Here is an 18,361-nt window from a genome sequence, read left to right on the forward strand (position 1 = left end):
TACACCTCTTTGACATAGGATTATTTTAGGTTATTTTTAGGAAACATAGGAAGACATAGGAGAAGCTCTGAAAACCTGGTAGAAGTTACCCTTTTATAAGACAAATTTATATATTTTTAATTTTTTTGCAAATTCAGTTTTTTTTTCAATTTTATCATCTTAACCATTTTAAAAAAATTTTTTTCGTCATGATAAATATACTCTTTACCCCCAACCCCTATTTCCCCCACCTCCCCTCCGGTAACCATCAGTTTGTTCCCTATAGCTAAGAGTCTGTTTCTTTGTTTCTCTTTTTCTCGTTGCTCATTTTTTTTGTTTGTTTCTTAAGTTCCACATAAGAGTGAAATCATATGATATTTGTCTCTCTCTCACTGACTTATTTCACTTAGCGTTATACTTTCTAGGCCTATCCATGTTGCTGCAAATAGCAAGATTTCATTCTTTTTTATGGCTCAATAATATTCTGTTGGCTATTTTAATAATATTTTTTCTTCCAATCCATGAGCATGGAATGTCTTTCCACTTCGTCGTGTTGTCTTGAATTTCTTTTGTTGGTGTTTTATAGCTTTTAGAGTACAGGTCTTTCACCTCCTTGGTCAAGTTTATTCCTGAATATTTTATTTATTTATTTTTTTTAACAACTGATAATCAATTTACTAAAAAGTTTGATTTAAGCATCTGCAATGGTGACTTCAATCTTGACTCCTGGCTCAATACTGATGGAAGTAATCTGCTTAACAATCTCAGAAGGAATGTGCAAATCAATGAGTCACTTGTGGATTCTCATCTGAAAAATGATCCCAAGTCTTAGAAACTTCACCACAAGGAGGTTTTTTGTTTTGTTTTGGTTTGGTTTTTTGTAGTGATTCTCAGAGTCTTGGTAGGCATCCAAACTGGTTCTTTCACTTTGAGATTCCTTTCCTTTGCACCTCTGATCTAGTCAGCACCCACCTTCTCCACAGATTTTCTGTTGCAGCTGGTTAGAGTAATTCTAATTCTGTGAATCGCCATCTCTGGTTCCCTGGGTGTCTTCCCAGTGTCTTCAAAAGCCCTGGCTGTGGCATAGCTTCCTGACCGACTTGGTCCTCAGTGACAGCAAACAGCAGTGAGTGAAGAGCAAGAGTGGGGTGACCAGAGCTCTGCTATAGCTGTGACCATGTCTTCCTCAGAGAGCTGAATATTTTGTTTTTGGTGCAATTGTAAATGAAATTATTTTCTTAATTTCACTTTCTGCTGCTTCATTATTATTGTATAGGAATGCAACCGATTTCTGTGCATTGATTTTGTATCCTGTGACTTTACTGAATTCGTTTATCAGTTCTAGTAGTTTTTGGTGGAGTCTTTGGGTTCATTATATAGTATCATGTTATCCGCAAATAGTGAGAGTTTTACATCTTCCTTACCGATTTGGATGCCTTTTATTTCTTTACGTTGTCTGATTGCTGTAGCTAGGATGTCCAGTGCTATGTGGAATAAAAGCGGGGATAGTGGTAAGACAGGTTTTGATTTCTTCTTTGAGAAATCTTCTTGGTTGACTGAGACATTTCTATTTATAAAGGAAATCTGCAATTGTCAGTGTGTGTTCCTCTCTGTACCGAGAAGGATGACTAAATCTCTAGAAATGCTTACCAATGGAGAAGGCAACAACTTAAATCTGCATAACAACCATTTTCTCCTTTACTGTGCTTTTCCTGGTAACTTCCCATAACTGGGTCCCCACCCCTATCATCTTCCTTGGTCTTTAGTTGGAAGTAGATTCAAGGTGGTGGCTTGGACCATTTTAGGAAGTTATTCTTTTTTCCTGGGTTTCTGCCGTGTATACAGGAGGTATACATGTTTTTAATCTTCCATTTGCTTTTCTCCTATTAATCTGTCTCTTGCTATAGGGGAGGAGAGTTCCTCAGCCAAGAACCTAAAAGAGTAGAAGGAAAATTATTCTTCCTCCCTCATGGCCGTAGAACCAAAAGCAGAAAATGAGGAGGTGATGTAGGAGTAATGAGATTCAGGACTACTATAGTCAAAATAACAAAATCCTTTATTGATGCTTTAGTAAGGAGGGATTAGATATTCTAGTTACAACCTGTAAGGAAATTTAAAAAATCCTGCCAGCAATAGACCCCTCTGTATGAATAGAGAAAGGAGAAATTTAACACAATGTAATACTGCATAAGCATGATCACATTCATATGTGTATAAGATGGCACAACAGTCTGGACAGACTTACAAAATCTGGACAGAATTTCATATAAACACATAACTTAAAATAGAAGAAAGAACAATGAAGACTTCTCTTATCTCCTTGAGAGACACGGAGATGCTCCGTGGTGTGGCTCGTATTTCTCCTGAGACACTTACTTATATTCCCAAGGGGCAGAAGCTATGTGAATCGAATTATAAAATCAAAAGGGTGGGCCTCCTCTTCAGACATTTCAACTTTCATGAGATATCCTAAGGACAGAAGGATCTTCAAAGAAAATTTCATCATTTCACTCTTACAATCTACATCTGTCATTTATGATTTTTTAAATTGTTTAAGTATATTCATATGTGTTTACTATTTATAAAATTTATCTGTTAAAGTATATGTGGTTCTGCTGAGGATTTAGTTCTTCTCAACTAATAACTGTTCACATTACTAAGAAGATCTAATTCCTGTGTTCGCCTTTCAGGCATTCACTCACAAGTGTAGGCATTGCCTCAAAATGAGTTGCCCCAAGATGTGCCACTTTGGCATGCAGATTATTTCAAACTGAAAAAATTAAGGCCCAAAAGACTCAGGAAGAAACTTCGATCTCCCCCACTAACTGCCTCAGAGAATTTAGATGGAAGACTTGCTCCAGAAAGAGAGCAATCACTGTCGATAACTACATTATAATATGAACTAGGGATGGCAGACAGGAATTTAACAAAGTCTGTTTGTTAAAATTCCTCTCTGTGTTTCATTGTTTCTGTGTGGCCAACCAATCATTTGTTTACCAAGCATTTATTATTTTTCATCTTCCTGTGAATTGCTTTCTTTCCCTTTGAAGTTCCAGACTCCTAACCCCTTCTTCTTAGTTCAGGGTGACACACCTCTTTTTTCCTATCTTTGGAACCATTCGTGTTTATGTGGATTCCCCATAGTTAAGTAATTAAATTTGATTTTTTTTCTGTTGATCTATCTCATGTCGATTTATTTTTTAGACCAGCCAGAAGAACCTCAAACAATAGAAAAAATATTTCTTCCCAACACAAGCATATATCAAGGGGATAAGAGTGGAGGCAGGAAAGACACCTGGCTTTCAGTCAGTACAGCATGTGACTCTTGATCTCACGGTTGTGATTTCGAGCCCCATGTTGGGCATAGAGTTTACTTTAAAAAAATGGAGGCAGGAAAATCTATGGAAATATTTGGTTGAAAGGAAACATTTTCTTAAAGTATCAACACTGTCTGCCATGTCACAAACTTCTAGCCATTCTTGCTCAATAAGAGGATATAAGAAAAGGTAAAGACAGCTATTTTGCTAGAATTGCTCAAGACAAATATCAGAAACTAGCAAAACCATAGACAAATGTATGGTGTTGGTTGTAAAAGTCACATGCCCGTCCTTAGACAGAATCAGCCCTGGAGAGAAAACAAGCTAAACTATTAGGTTTTCCTGAATGACAGAGATAGTCTAGGTAGTTTGTGAATTGGCCCTTATCAGTAATATTATTTTGGCACACGTAATTCTAAATCTCAGTTCCTTTTTCTTGAAAGAGAAAGAAAAAGGATGAGAGAGACCTGTCTAGTGCTCTTCTCTTCCCCTTTAGAGTTATAAAAGATTCTGAGTCTCTTGAAAATAATAGCAATTGGGGTGCCTGGGTAGCTTGGTCGGTTGGTTAAGTGTCAGCCTTTGGCAGGATGTGGGGGTGGGATTTTAGGTCACATTAATAGAAGTCTATCAAGTGGGAGGACTAATAGTCTACTGTGGAGTTTACGCACATCAAAATGCACGTAGAACAATATCCAGCTCTCTATGCGCATGTTGCGGTGTTTTACACAGACTCTAAACCTAATTCTCGCATGATCTCTTTCTAAAGTAAATAGGACTATCTACAAATATTTGAAGAACTGTCATATTAAAGTGGGATTATATGTATATCTGTAACAGGGAAAAACTGTATATTGCCTCTATTTCCCTTGCTGCTGTGACCTATAGATTAGAAACTTCTGTTTAGCCTTGCAGGTAGGGATATTAATCATCGAAGGAATTTTGCTTACAGCTAAGATTTACAAAAACTGTTTTTTACCCCAAATCTACCTTACCTGAGGAGATAAGGAAGTAGCCACAGCAGTCATCATCCCTATTCCTCAAGATTGAGGAATGATCATAACTCAGGGGAAATTGAAACTGTGCCCCACAGAGTTAATGAGGCAGAAACTAGCAGAAAATTTAAAGCTTGATTTTCAGAGAACTATTTCCTCCAATCAGGTATTGTGTCTTTTTTTTTTAAAGATTTATTTATTTATCTGAGAGGGCAGGGGCAGGGGCAGAAGGAGAGAGAGAATCCTCAAGCAGACTCCCTGCTTAGTGTGGAGCCTAATGAGGGGCTCTGTCTCAGGCCCCTGAGATCATGGCCTGAGCCAAAATCAAGAGTCGGCTGCTTAACCAACTGAGCCACCCAGGTGCCCCAGCTATTGTCTTTTTTTTTTTAAGATTTTGTTTATTTATTCGACAGAGAGAGCCAGCAGGAGAGGGAACACAAGCAGGGGGAGTGGGAGAGGAAGAAGCAGGCTCCCTGCAGAGGAGCCCAATATGGGGCTTGATCCCAGGACTCTGGGATCACGCTCTGAGCCGAGGGCAGATGCTTAACGACTGAGCCACCCAGGCGCCTCCAGCTATTGTGTCTTTTCAGACCCACTAACAAACTCACTAGCTGCCTCTGTAGAAGCCTGGATTTAAGGTCAGCTGATAGGGTTCCACCCTACGAATAAGCAAGGTCTTGCATTCCTTACTCAAGATAACAAGGCCAAGACTCCATCCAGTTTATAAACAGCTCTCAGAATATGCCCATAGCCTCTTCTCCTTGTCCTAAAATAACCTCCTAAAGTCAGGGGCTGAATTCTTTCTCATTCTGTTGTTAAGTCTTCACCCCAAAGTGAACATGGAATATATGTTACATGTATGTTTGCTCGGTGTGCATGCTCCATTTTTCCTCATGAATAATCATAAGTTTTCCCGCCCTTTTCATCAATGTGTATGTAATCTCAACCCCTATGGTTATAAAAAACTTGTTTTCTCTCCCTTCAGGGAGGCATAGTTGAGGCTTTGCTCTCATCTTCTCCTTTGGCTGCGGCTCACATAAACCCTTTTCTTGCTGCATATTGATGTCTCAATGATTAGCTTTGCTGCACATGGGGCAGATGGACTTGGGTTCAATTACGTATCTTATAGTTTCTGTCGGTGGAAGTAAAGTCAATGCATAGGAGTTATGGGAGGCAAACTTCAGCTCAACGAAAGGAAGATAATTACATTTTCCTTCTCCAAAGAACTTCCAATCACTCAAAGTATTCAAGCAGAACCTGAATGCTCACCCGGTCCAGATGTTGTAGAAGGAGTGCTTCCTTGGATGAGAAGCCTGGTTGAATTTCTTAGTTCCCTTTCTAAGTCTTTGATGCTGGGACTCTCCTAATTGACCAATCTAATTATGATTCATCTTTCTTTGAGAGACTTTGTCTCTTCAACTTTGCAGAAAGAGTTCTCCTCAGAAATACCAAGTGCTTATGACAGGAAGGTATTAGCTTTGGAAAAGTGCATGTCACCCTAGGTAATAAATGATCAAAGGACTGGGATGTTAGAGACTGTTTTCTAGCCTCCAATCCCTGTCTCTCTACATTTTAGGTCCTCTGGTCCGCCAGGACTTATAAAAACTGTACTGTTCCTTTATTACCTTGACTTCTTTCTTCTCAGCCTGATTAAAACATCTGTGTTTATTTCCATAGTCAATAGGCCCCTATTGTTGGCCATTAGCATACACACATTCACACACAAACTAAAACTGGGCTATAAGCACTTTTTTTCTGATTAAAATGTTTTATCTTCTATGTAAGGTGGAGGGTGCTTACCTGAGCTTCACAACCAAAGGTAATAATCTTTGTGTAGGTAACAGTTTCTCCTGAGAATCTTAGAGAAACACAGAGACAATTAGTCCCTGATGACACTGCTATGTATATTGTAAGGGAGGAAAAAAAATAATTTTTCTTATACTTTGCTAAATTCTTAGATGGGAATCCTATAACACGAGACAGAGCAACTAGAGAAAAAAAGTTTATTAACACATATATCTCATATATACATGGGAGACAGCCAGGAAAAGGAGGTGGCTTAAAATTTGGGCTTACGTATCATCTTTGCTGGAAAACGTAAAAAGAACTTCAACAAATCAATACACGTATGAACAACTGAATAGAAAGGTGGGCAAATAATGCAAACAAACAAACTACAGAATAGAAATAGAATTTGGGGCGCCTGAGTGGCTCAGTTGTTAAGCGTCTGCCTTCAGCTCAGGGCGTGATCCTGGGGTCCTGGGATCGAGCCCTGCATCGGGCTCCCTGCTCCACTGGGAGCCTGCTTCTTCCTCTCCCACTCCCCCTGCTTGTGTTCCCTCTCTCACTGGCTGTCTCTCTGTCAAATAAATAAATAAAATCTTTTAAAAAAAAAGCATATAAACAGAATTAGCCAATAAACACATTAAAATATGTACAGGCTCATTAACAAGTTAAGAACCCAACAGGCCTCAGTAGTTGAAGGGAAATGACATAGTCAAGAGCACAGGTAGACTTGGCTTTATAACAAAAAAGCCTCTCTCTCTGCCAAATAAATAAGTAAAATTTTTAAAAAAGTCAGCTACACCCTTGGAGGGATAATTATCCTCAATTCCACTGCCTTCATGAAGCAATATTGCTAGCTCAATGGGGTTCTTGATTCACAGCTGTTCTCCTAAATTTCTAGGCTTGATTTACTGAGGGCTCAACTAAATCAAAACATTATGGCGTCCATCGAGGCACTACTGATGTTCAGTCTTAGTTCCAGCTACTTGCAAACAAAAGTGGGTGTGGTTACTCCACTCAGTGGACAGAACTCAAAGTAGTCTTAACAGCTCTGGCCAATATGTCCCTTAATGAATCTTTTTTAACATTTTGGGCTGCTGCCAATATCCCAAGTATCTGATCTACCACCTAGAAGACTACAGACTGGTGGATGAAAACATGCCCCTCTTTGGAGCCATAAACCGTGGAAGCAAATTTCAGCTGGCAATCAGACAGACTGAGTCACTAATGTAAATGTCTATAGTAAGGGGCTATTCTCTGATGAGACCAAAGGGAATCGAGCTGCTGATCAAGCCTGCTCAGATGTCCGTCATCACTAGCTTAATTTATCATTGTACTGAACGTGGCAACAATCTCACTTGTGTAGACTGGGCATAAATTAAAGGACTACGTGTTTCTGGTGTAGAAGTTATCACTTGTGACTTGCCAAAAGTTGACCCATTTGACTCACAGCGGGAGGACATGTCGTAAGAGTCATTGCTCCTTCCTTCTTTTGGCAAATTGACTGAACGGAATCTTGATTCCTTTTTTAAGGCTGTCTGGGGTTCTTCATTACTGTCAACACTGTTTCTGGTCATGGTTTTGCTGTTTTAGTCCAATCAGATAACTTTGGCCACCCATTTGTGACCCTTAAATCAAAACAGTACCATGTTCCACTTTCCAAACCATCTACGGTCTGACAATAGTTTGCTTCTTGTCATAAAAGTCACCCCAAAACGCGCTGGTGATCATGGTATTTGATGGACATTCATGTCCATTAACATCTTCAGGCTGATGGCATCATTGAGAAGTGGAATGTATTTTTTAAAAATCATCTAAAGATTATTTCTGACTTGGCCTATCTTATCTCTTCCTGGTCCATACCTTTTAATAAGACTGTTTGTTTGCAGAATGTGGTGTAGGGGCAGAAAAGGTCTCCCTTCCTCTATTCTAGGTTCTTTGGTCTAGTAATTAGATTGATACAGATTAACAGGAGAAAAAACAAATTATGGTAGACCCATAAAAATACGAGACCATAAGGCAGTCAGGCAATTGAGGTTTCTATAACACCCTGAGCTACGGAAACAAGTAGGGGTATGGGGACACAAAGGGAAGGAAGGCCATTAGCAAGAAGGTAAGAACAGATGTCTGGAAAGCAAAGGTTGCCCTGTTATGCAGGTAAGTTTCTCAAGTAAAAAGATATCTCTAGTAATATCTCTCTTCCTGATATAGCACCCCCCTTTCCAATGTAAATTTAGGCAGTTGGGGAGAGGTAAAAAGCTTTTCCTGATCTGGTGGGTTTTGATTGGCTTTAGCTCCAAATAATCCCCATGCCAAAGTGACATATTTTAGGGTGGTAAATTCTGCTCTCCTTCAGAGGCCATTCCAGAATGGGTTGATCTGTTGGCTTCCTCCTGGGTTAGAATCAGAGAAAAAGGGGAGAGAAAATATAAAAACTATTTGCAAAATTCAGGATTCTTCCCTGGCATTATGTGTCTTTTTCTCCTACCAAGAACCTCAGGTAGGCCTCATTGATACACCCTCTGGGTGGTAGCCTGGCCAAAAGGAATGCTAGGAGATTCAAAGATAATTCTGGTTCAGCCACCTGGATTCCAGCAACATGGCTGCCTGTATGCGCATTCATCAGGGACTTCTGCACCACCCCTGGAGAACATGGGGGTAAGGGACTGAGGCATCCGTTGATGGCCACGTTCTGTTTGCTGTATTGTAAGTAATAAAGCAATTTGCCTCTGGAAAAAAAAATCTTCAGCTAAAACAGAAGAAGGGTGTGGGGAAGGCTGGTTTTGGGAAGGTGAGCCAGAAAAGCTAGGTAAACAAAGGTAAGGTTTGTTAGGCAGAGTTAAGTTGGGCCTTCTCCATTGATAAGATTCTCTTGTGAGTGAGAGTCATTCCCCTCTTCCTGGTACAGAGAGAGAGACACCCTTACAAATGGAGATTTCCTTTATAAATGTAAATTTCCTTCACAAAAGGGTAAATTCTCCTCTATTTTCAGAGCTTCTCTCATATCTGCCATTTCTCAGAATAAGCAGCTAAAAATAATCCTTGTGCCAAAGAAACATAATTAGGGTGGCATATTCTGGTCTCCTATAGTCATATTTTGGGGTGGCATATTCTGGTGTTCTATAATATAAATACCCAGTGATTTTTTTTAAAGATCTTATTTATTTATTCGACAGATAGAGACAGCCAGCGAGAGAGGGAACACAAGCAGGGGGAGTGGGAGAGGAAGAAGCAGGCTCATAGCAGAGGAGCCTGATGTGGGGCTCGAACCCATAACGCCGGGATCACGCCCTGAGCCGAAGGCAGACGCTTAACCGCTGTGCCACCCAGGCGCCCCACTCAGTGATTTTTATATACATGAGGAGATTAGACTCAGTGATAGTTAAAGAATTGAAAACAGGGTATTTAGAAAAGTGGTGGACTCACCTTCATTGCTAGATTTAATGACTGGGGACATTGCAAACACTAATCTCTGCTGCTTCGAATTCCAGGTTTGGGTTAATTGTCCCCGGAGGCTGTTCCAGCACTAATTCTTCAGTATTATATTGCACATACCAAGGGAGTAAGTCACTTTGATATGGATGTGGATGGATCCTAAAGCAATAAAAGTGCTAATGCTCTGGAGACGAATCCAGAGCTTTCTAGCGCTCAGGTTGCTTTGGACCTCGGTGGGAGCCGCTCACACCCATGGAGCGCTCATCAAACATTTCCAATTGCCAGTTGCCTGATTCCACAGTAAGGCTGACTTCTGGAGAACGTTTAATTTACTTTTTTTTTTAGAACCAGTTATAGTCATGGCCAGGAAGGACCTTTCTTGAGACCCTTTCCTTATTATCACTTTATTCACAGCTGTTTCACACATAGGGAGTTTTACTATTAAAAAAATAAATAAATACAAGTATCCAGGGAAGATTTTCACTATAGCTGCAATACTTTGAGTTTTTTTCCTCACACCAAGTCCTTATGCTGCAGTTTAAAGCCTTTTTCATCTTGTTCCCTTCTCGGTAGAAGTTGGAGGCTAAGTCATGGAACCTGATCAAAGATAAACTGAGGCATATTCAAATTGTAAGAATTTATATGAGCAAACATCAGGTTGAATCAGGCAGTACCAAACAAGAAGTGGTTAGAACTACTCCACTGAAGGGCACTGGGGCACTGGGGACATTTTTTTTTTTTTAAAGAGAAAAGGCAGATGGGGCGCCTGGGTGGCTCAGTCCTTAAGCTTCTGCCTTTGGCTCAGGGCGTGATCCCAGGGTCCTGGAATCGAGCCCCACATCAGGCTCCCGCTATGAGCCTGCTTCTTCCTCTCCCACTCCCCCTGCTTGTGTTCCCTCTCTCGCTGGCTGTATCTCTGTCAAATGAATAAATAAAATCTTTAAAAAGAGAGAGAGAGAGAGAAAAAAAGGCAGAGACGAAGTAAAAAAAGCAATACTGATCTGCCGTAGCTTCAAACCACGTTGACTCTCTGTGATTGGTTCTCTTTAGATTTCAATGTTTCTAACTTGGAGGCATTTACAGGCTTAGATTTTGTTTTGGTGCCATCAGAGCCACCTTAGTCCAATGGCCTCCTTGTATTGTTAATTTCACGACTCTGCTGGATGTTGTTCTTGTCACATCCAGCTGTTATGACAGAAATGAGATTTTTAAGAGAAAAGTTTTGATCTAAGAATGAAGTATGTCTTGGGGCGCCTGGGTAGCGCAGTCGTTAAGCTTCTGCCTTCTGCTCAGGGCGTGATCCCGGCGTTCCAGGATCGAGGCCCCACATCAGGCTCCTCCGCTGGGAGCCTGCTTCTTCCTCTCCCACTCCCCCGGCTTGTGTTCCCTCTCTCGCTGGCTGTCTCCCTCGGTCAAATAAATAAATAAAATCTTTAAAAAAAAATGTACATGCAGAGGATGCTCTTAGGCAACAGGCTGGAGCGCTGGAATGGAGAAAGATGCCCCCGGCAACCCCCTGGCTGAATCCAGACTGGCCCAGGCAGCGACCCACCTCAAAATATCCATAGGCCCTAACTGACCAAGGGGCTACGTACAACCAGGCACTGTTACCAAAAAAGGGATAATTCCATTCGTGGCCATACCTCCTCATCCTCCCCTTTAAAAACAGCCCCCACCCACTGCCTCCTAGCAGACAGCCTTTCCTCCACTGTTCTGCTCCCGCTCACTTGCAGTGTATTCCATAAACTTCTATCTCTTTTGTTCTGCCTCAGGTGAATTCTTTTCCCGCCTGCACCACTGGCCTCCACCCAATCGTCACCCCACATTCGGGGGCCCCCATCCCATCAGGAGAGATGCCACATTATTATTTATTTTTAATATTTTATTTATTTATTTGACACACGGAGAGAGCGCACAAGCAGGGGGAGGGGCAGAGGGAAAGGGAGAAGCAGACTCCCCACTGAGCAGAGAGCCCAAAGTGGGGCTCGATCCCAAGACTCTGGGACCATGACCTGAGCTGAAGGCAGACACTTAACTGACTGAGCCACCCAGGCGCCCCAAGGTACCACATTTAGCCACCACAATATACCTCAACTAACTTTGGGCTTTATTCCCCTCATCTCTACTTCTCCAGTGTAACAGGGGCACAGGGGAGCCAGAGCACCTGGCTCTGGGCGTCCCAAACAGACCAGGTTTGGCCACTGGCCACTGACAAAATCCAAAGGCAGAGAAATGGGTGGTGGTGAAATAAGAAAGGATTTCTTTCAGTGAGGCCAGCACCAGGAAGACAGCAGACTAGTGTCTCAAAAGACTGTCTCCAAAGTGCCAAAAATCCTTCCAGGTTTATAAGGACAATGTGGGGCAAAGGTGGTGGGTACACGCAGGTGGGCAGTGGAGGTCAAATCGATCATTGTTCTGGAGTCAGTCTTGGGTGGTGTCTTGCTGGCTCAGGACAGTCCTTACTGTTTGAGGGGTAGTCTCGGGTCCTATCAGGGGATGATTTGCTCTCAGGATCTTATGTCTGAGCCAAGAGACAGTTGGAAAGAAGAACCCAGCTAGAAAGTTTGAGGTCAAAATGCAGGCAGCCAAAGCCCTCTTTCAATAGTGTGATTAATCTATCGTTGGTTTGGAGTATGTTATTTCTTTACTGGCTTATTAAGAAATATTATCCTGCGTGCTACTGGCTTGTGAAATTCCCACAGTGAACCTGTGTTAAATAAATTGCTGGCAAAGACAAATTCAGTCTCTGAGCATAATTTTGCCTTCCAACACAAAGCAAAATCCATTTTGTTACACAAATAAGGAAGCCGAGGTCCGGGGGGGGGTAACTCAGGGCATTACTCTAGGTCACCCAGTTAACAGAATTGAAAAGACTGAAGTTAGAATCTTTAGCTCTTTGCTTTTTCTCTTGCTTCGAGCTGTCACTGCAGACTCCTGGTAGGCCTCGTGGCTTCTGCCCTTCAATGTACCGTGTCCACATTAGCATTTAATTCTACACAAATCTGCTCTTTTCATCTGAGATTTTACCTTTTCTGTCTTCAATCAATTAACTTAAATAGATGAAAATACAAATATCTCATGGAGTACTTACAAGGATGAGTCAAGTGACCTTGGATGCGGGGCACCTGACACTTGATGAAAACCTGGAGTGGCAGCAGAAAAAAAAACCCCAAGAAACAAAAACAAAAAACCACCCCCCCAAAAAAACCCTCTTTGAGTTGGATTGAACTTATTTTCTTCTTTGTGTTTTTCAGAGATAACCCTGTTTGATCTGTCACGTTTATACAAGAAGTCTTAGATAAAATCGAAAGGTCTCTGTCAAAAACTCCTTGGCTTTCACACATCCTCCAGAGCTCCCTTTGTCAGCTATATGGATGGAACCTTGGGTGGCTTGAAAATGGAGGAGCTCTGATAAAGACTGAAGTTTATTTTGGTAATATGAGTCAGAGCAAATTCAAATACATTGTCACTGTTACCGTCTTGTTCATCAGAGGATGACGATTTGGAGGAACACTGCTGTTAGCTGCACCCTTCTGAAATGGACCAGCCCTGGACTGCGACCTTTGAGAGTGGGTTTGATCCCTAGAGATGGTGCTAATGGAGAAACACCGTAGATCCCAGAGGAGGAAGTTGGGTAAGTCCCCTTCCTCCATAAAATCACGTCTGTACCTTCACCCTCTCATTTCACAGGAAGAAGTATCATTTCTCCTGGCCCAAATTTGCACTTTGCTTAGATTTTTTTATGTCAGTAGTTCTCTCCTGTTCTGGAGGCTTTCTTCATCAATACCTCTGTTCTCTTGCAGATTTAATGTCCTCTTCTTGCATGGGTTTTTTTACTCTCAGCTTGCAAATTTTTACATTTGTCTGTGTAAGAATAGGGAAGGCGAGCAGACTATGCCACCCCAGAGTATGCCACTTTGACCTAAGGATTGTCTTGAGCCGGTCATTTTTAAGAAACAGCAGACACTGGAGAAGCTCTGAAAACCCAAAGGAAGTTGCCCTTTTGTAAGAGAAATTTATATTTACAAAGGAAAGTTTCATTAGTAAGGGTGTCTCCCTCTCTGTACCAGGAAGAGAAGGATGACCGGATCTCTAGAAGCTCACCAATGGAGGACACAGTGACTCAAATGTGCATAACAGTCATATCCTCCTTGACCTTGCTTTTCCTTATAATGCTCCCACTGCATCATCTCCTTTTGTCTTTAGCTGGAGGTGGGTTTAAGGTGGTGGCTCAGGCCATTTTCAGGGAGTTCATTTTCTTGGCATACATGAGGTATACCTGTCGTCAGCCTTCTGTTTGGTTTTCTCCTGTCAATCTGTCTTTTTCGGGGGTGTCTCAGCCAAGGACCTTAGAAGGGTAGAGGGGAAATTATTTTTCCTTCTCCTTCTTTTAAGGAAAGAAAGTCTCCTTAATTCTGATATCCCCTGTAAGGACGGATACAAATGAAAAAGAAGAGGCTAAATTCTCCCTGTTAAAAATAAAGGAAGAGATTTCCTCCCTCCCCTTTTGTTTCAGAATATCTTTCTCTATCCTTTTCAAATGTATATAAATCTTAATATTGACTGAATCGGCGGCTCTTCAGTCTCACAACTCAGGAATATTTCCTCAAGGACCTGGGAGCCATTTTTTTGAGATGCAACATCAAGGGAGATAGCACCCCATTACTGTGGGAGGGTAAGACCCCAACTTCAGTGGGCACTTTGCTCCAATTAGCAAAACTGCCACCTGCATTGAGACATGAGAAATTTGTTTTCCTACTGGAGAAAGCCGACCAACTAATATAGATGATCTTCCCAATTTCCATGATGAAGTTAGGATGAATTATGTGTGACAGAAGGTGCTGTCCAATGTTCTTACTTAAGGACTGTATTGTTTATTTTGAAACGTATCTATAATGGATTTTACTTGTTTAGCTATATGCAAAGGTGAAATTTCTTTCTGTGTCTGTGATCTCACGGCAGAGTGCTTGTGATATGCATCTAATCCTGGTTTAATGCTTATTCAATGATGAAACTGTTGTCTGTCTCTACTATCTCTGTGGAGAGGATTTCTAGGTTAGGAGATATTGTTTCTTTTAATTATATTTCTTCAACACTCCTAACTTGTCTAGCTTAATTCCCTTCTTTTTAGCAGCAAATTGCTTGAAGGCATAATCTACACTGCTTTCTGCTTCCTCTTGGCCTACTTACTCATTAGCCCAGTGGTTCCCAGTCTTAGCTGCGCACTGCAATCACCTGGGGAATCTTTAAAAACTACTAGTACCAGACATACTGATTTCATTGGTATGGGCATTATGACTTGCACATCAAGACTTTCAAAGGCTGCCAGTTGCTTCTAACGTGCAGCCAAGTTTGGGAACCACTGGCTTCTGCTTACACTGAGTGAAACTCTTTATCCTGAGGATAAAAAGTACAGGAATCTAGGGCCGAATAGAACTGAGATGAAACTTCTGCTCTACTATTTCCCTTCAGCAAGAAAGTTAACTGGGCCTGACAAAAACTGTCTCCTTGACCGAACTTGAGATAGGCTCTTCTAAGCCCTCTTTTTGATTAGGCCTCGTTTGGGGCTTGTCTTTGACCTGCCTTGTCCATTTGGAGCAGGAATCCTGCTAGGTTCATTTTGCAAGAATCCCCCACTTTCTTTTTAAAAAAATATTTTATTTATCCATTTGTCAGAGAGAGAGAATACACAAGCAGGGGGAGAGGCAGGTAGAGGGAGAAGCAGGTTCCCCATTGAGCAGGGAGCCCATCTCGGGACTCGATCCCAGAACCCCAGGATCATGACCTAAGCCAAGGAAGAAGCTTAACCAACTGAGCCATCCAGGCATCCCCAAAATCCCCTACTCTTGATATCTGATTAGTCTTGATATCTGATCACCTTGACCTGCCTTCAGCAGTAATCTACTTAAGTTGATTTAGCTAGAGCCCCCTACCCTTGATGCTTCCTTTACTCACCTCACCACACACCCCCAGCTATAAACCTTCACTGTCTTTGCTGTATTCAACATTGAGCCTGGTTCTATATTAACATCTCTTTTCCCCTTTCATAATAGTTCCTGAATAAAATCTGTTTTACCCCTTTAACTACTGCGAAGCTCTGGTTTTCAGCAATAAGCCTCAGTTTCCTCAATCTGTAAAATAGAAGTAGAAAGCCCCTTCTTGGGGCGCCTGGGTGGCACAGCGGTTAAGCGTATGCCTTCGGCTCAGGGCGTGATCCCGGCCTTATGGGATCGAGCCCCACATCAGGCTCCTCTGCTGAGCCTGCTTCTTACTCTCCCACTCCCCTTGCCTTGTGTTCCCTCTATCGCTGGCTGTCTCTATCTCTGTCAAATAAATAAATAAAATCTTTAAAAAAAAAAAAAAAAGAAAGCCCCTTCTTACAGAATTGTGGTGAGGATAAAGCGACACCATTCATGCGAAGCACTTAGTGTTTCATAAATATTAACAATTATTATTACAAGTTATATCTCCAACATATCTCCAATATACTTTTTCCCAGTTTCTTTTAGCTCTCTAAGCCCTTTCTCGTTGCTTATCACCCGTGCCTTGCAGTTGTCTCCTCTGGCTTCTGTTTAATGTATTCTGCTTTTTCTGTTACCTCTTTGATTTTCCCTTCCCCCGCTTCCCTTTTCCCATAACCTAAGTGTAAGAGTGACAGCAGCATGTGGCTTCAGCTCTCCACCTTTCTTCACGCCTACATCCTTCACGTCTCATCCAGGGTTTAAGGATTGCAAGTCTACTTTCTGGGCACATGCACCCCACAGTGGAGAACAGAATCTGGCACCCGATAGCCAGTCAGTAAACTTTTGTGGAAGGTATGAATTGTGTAATTTTGACCCTTACCTCTCCCCAGTTTCACAAAGGCCTGCAGAGTTAGAGATCTCTATCTGGATGTTCTGCTCACCTCCACAACTTCAGGGATCCCCCCCCCGCCCTGTTTCCTATTTCTTTTAATAGTACAACCACCTCTCAGCTGCACAGATTTACAAAATTGAAATCATCTTTGACTTCTCACACCCTCCTGCCTACATAGCCAATCATCTGTAGGTTGAGTCAAACCCTAACTCCAGGTAATGTATAGGAAATGACCTAGTAACTAGTCTTGCAGCTTTTAGTTTCCTGGAAGCCAACTATTAAAGAAGTTATCCCTCTCATTCTGTCTTTTAAACCAATAGTTGTAAGGGTTTGTAAAAAGACCGAAAAAATGGTTTTTAATTTGCCATGACTGTCAATCTGTACTTTAGGCACAGACGCGGGCAAGACAAGGGTTTAGCACACCTAATTTCAATATATCAATTACATTTTTTCTATGAAACACCAGAGGTTTCATCAAATCTGGAGGAGAAATGTTAAAAGGCAAAATTTAGTTTCTTTAGCAATTGGACAAAGATATAAATGGCAGCTACAGCAATATCTACCAAGGAAAAAAAAAGATGTACTACTTTTTATTGAAATATTTTTAGTGACACCATGGTAACTCCTGCCTGTGAATAGAGTTATTCAGTTTCAAGGAGAAAAGGTCAAAATGAAGTCATCGTTAGGTTACTGGTATACAATTCTGTTGTTGAACACATTTGTGGGTATTTGGGTTTTTTATACTGTTCAGAGTAGGGCCACTGCGTAGCACCCCTTCAATGAGCACTTTTCTCATTGAATACTTTGGTGCTCCCCGGAGTTGTACAATGTGATGGAAAACCTGAATGAGAAGGCTATATAGATCTCAAGTCAATAGCCTTCCTTAAGAAACTAGAAAAAGGAGAGGAAAATATATTCTAACACAAGCAGAAAGAAGGAAATAATAAACATAAGTGTAAATCAATGGGAATGATCATAGAAACATAGTGGAGATGCTTAATTCTCAAAAAAAAAAAGCAGGTCCTTCAATTAAAAAAACAATAAAATTGGCAAACATCTAGCAATATTGACAAAAAAAACAGAAGAAAAAACCCCCACAGATTGCTAATATTAGGGATGAACAGAAGATTTAACTACAGACCTTCCAGGCACAAAAAAGGTGCAGTGAATGCTACAAACAACTCTATACACAGACATTGGATTAGAAAAAATGGATCAATCCTTTAAAAAATATAAACTACTCCAACTCACTGAATATGAAATAGATAATCTGAAGCTCTATTGCTATTTAAGGAGTTGATTTTGTAATTTAAAAACTGCCAAAATGATATCAGTAATCCTGGATGATTTGATGGGAGAATTCTATCAAAAGAGATTAACGCCAATGGTGAGCAATCTCTTCCAAGAAATAGAAAAGGAATGACCGCTTTTCAACTCATTTCATGGAGACTATATTAACATATGGCCAACTTGAAAAAAACAGGCCAAAAAAGGAAGCTACAAGCCAAGTCCTTTATGAGTATAGATGCAAAAGTCCTTAATAATATTAGCAAAAATAGGGGTGCCTGGGTGGCTCAGTTGTTAGGCGTCTGCTTTCAGCTCAGGTCATGATCCCAGGGTCCTGGGATCGAGCCCTGCATCAGGCTCCCTGCTCAGCGGGAGGCCTGCTTCTCCCTCTCCCACTACCCCTGCTTGTGTTCCTCTCTCACTGTGTCTCTCTCTGTCAAATAAATAAAATAATAAGAATAATATTAGCAAAAATAAATCAACTCTATACAAAAAGGATTTTATAGCGTGACCAAATGTTGTTTATTCCAGGGATGAAAGGCTATATCAATATTAAAAAATATTCAATGTAATACACTATATTAACAGGCTAAAGAACAGTCAAGTGATCATGCCAATCAATGAAGAAAAAGCACTAAAAAAAATTCATTTTGGATTTTTCCATTCTGGGTGGCTCTGTCTGTTAAGCATCTGACTCTTAGTTTCAGCTCA

The 18,361-nt window shown here is 41.1% G+C and overlaps 1 pseudogene; it reads right to left on the reverse strand.

Moving 5' to 3' along the window:
* Window positions 1-670: 670 nt before the first annotated feature.
* LOC109489117 lies at window positions 671-4,006 on the reverse strand (annotated as a pseudogene).
* Window positions 4,007-18,361: the final 14,355 nt, after the last annotated feature.

This window comes from Ailuropoda melanoleuca, chromosome X (genome assembly GCF_002007445.2).
Source record: "Ailuropoda melanoleuca isolate Jingjing chromosome X, ASM200744v2, whole genome shotgun sequence".
Classification (NCBI taxonomy): domain Eukaryota; kingdom Metazoa; phylum Chordata; class Mammalia; order Carnivora; family Ursidae; genus Ailuropoda; species Ailuropoda melanoleuca.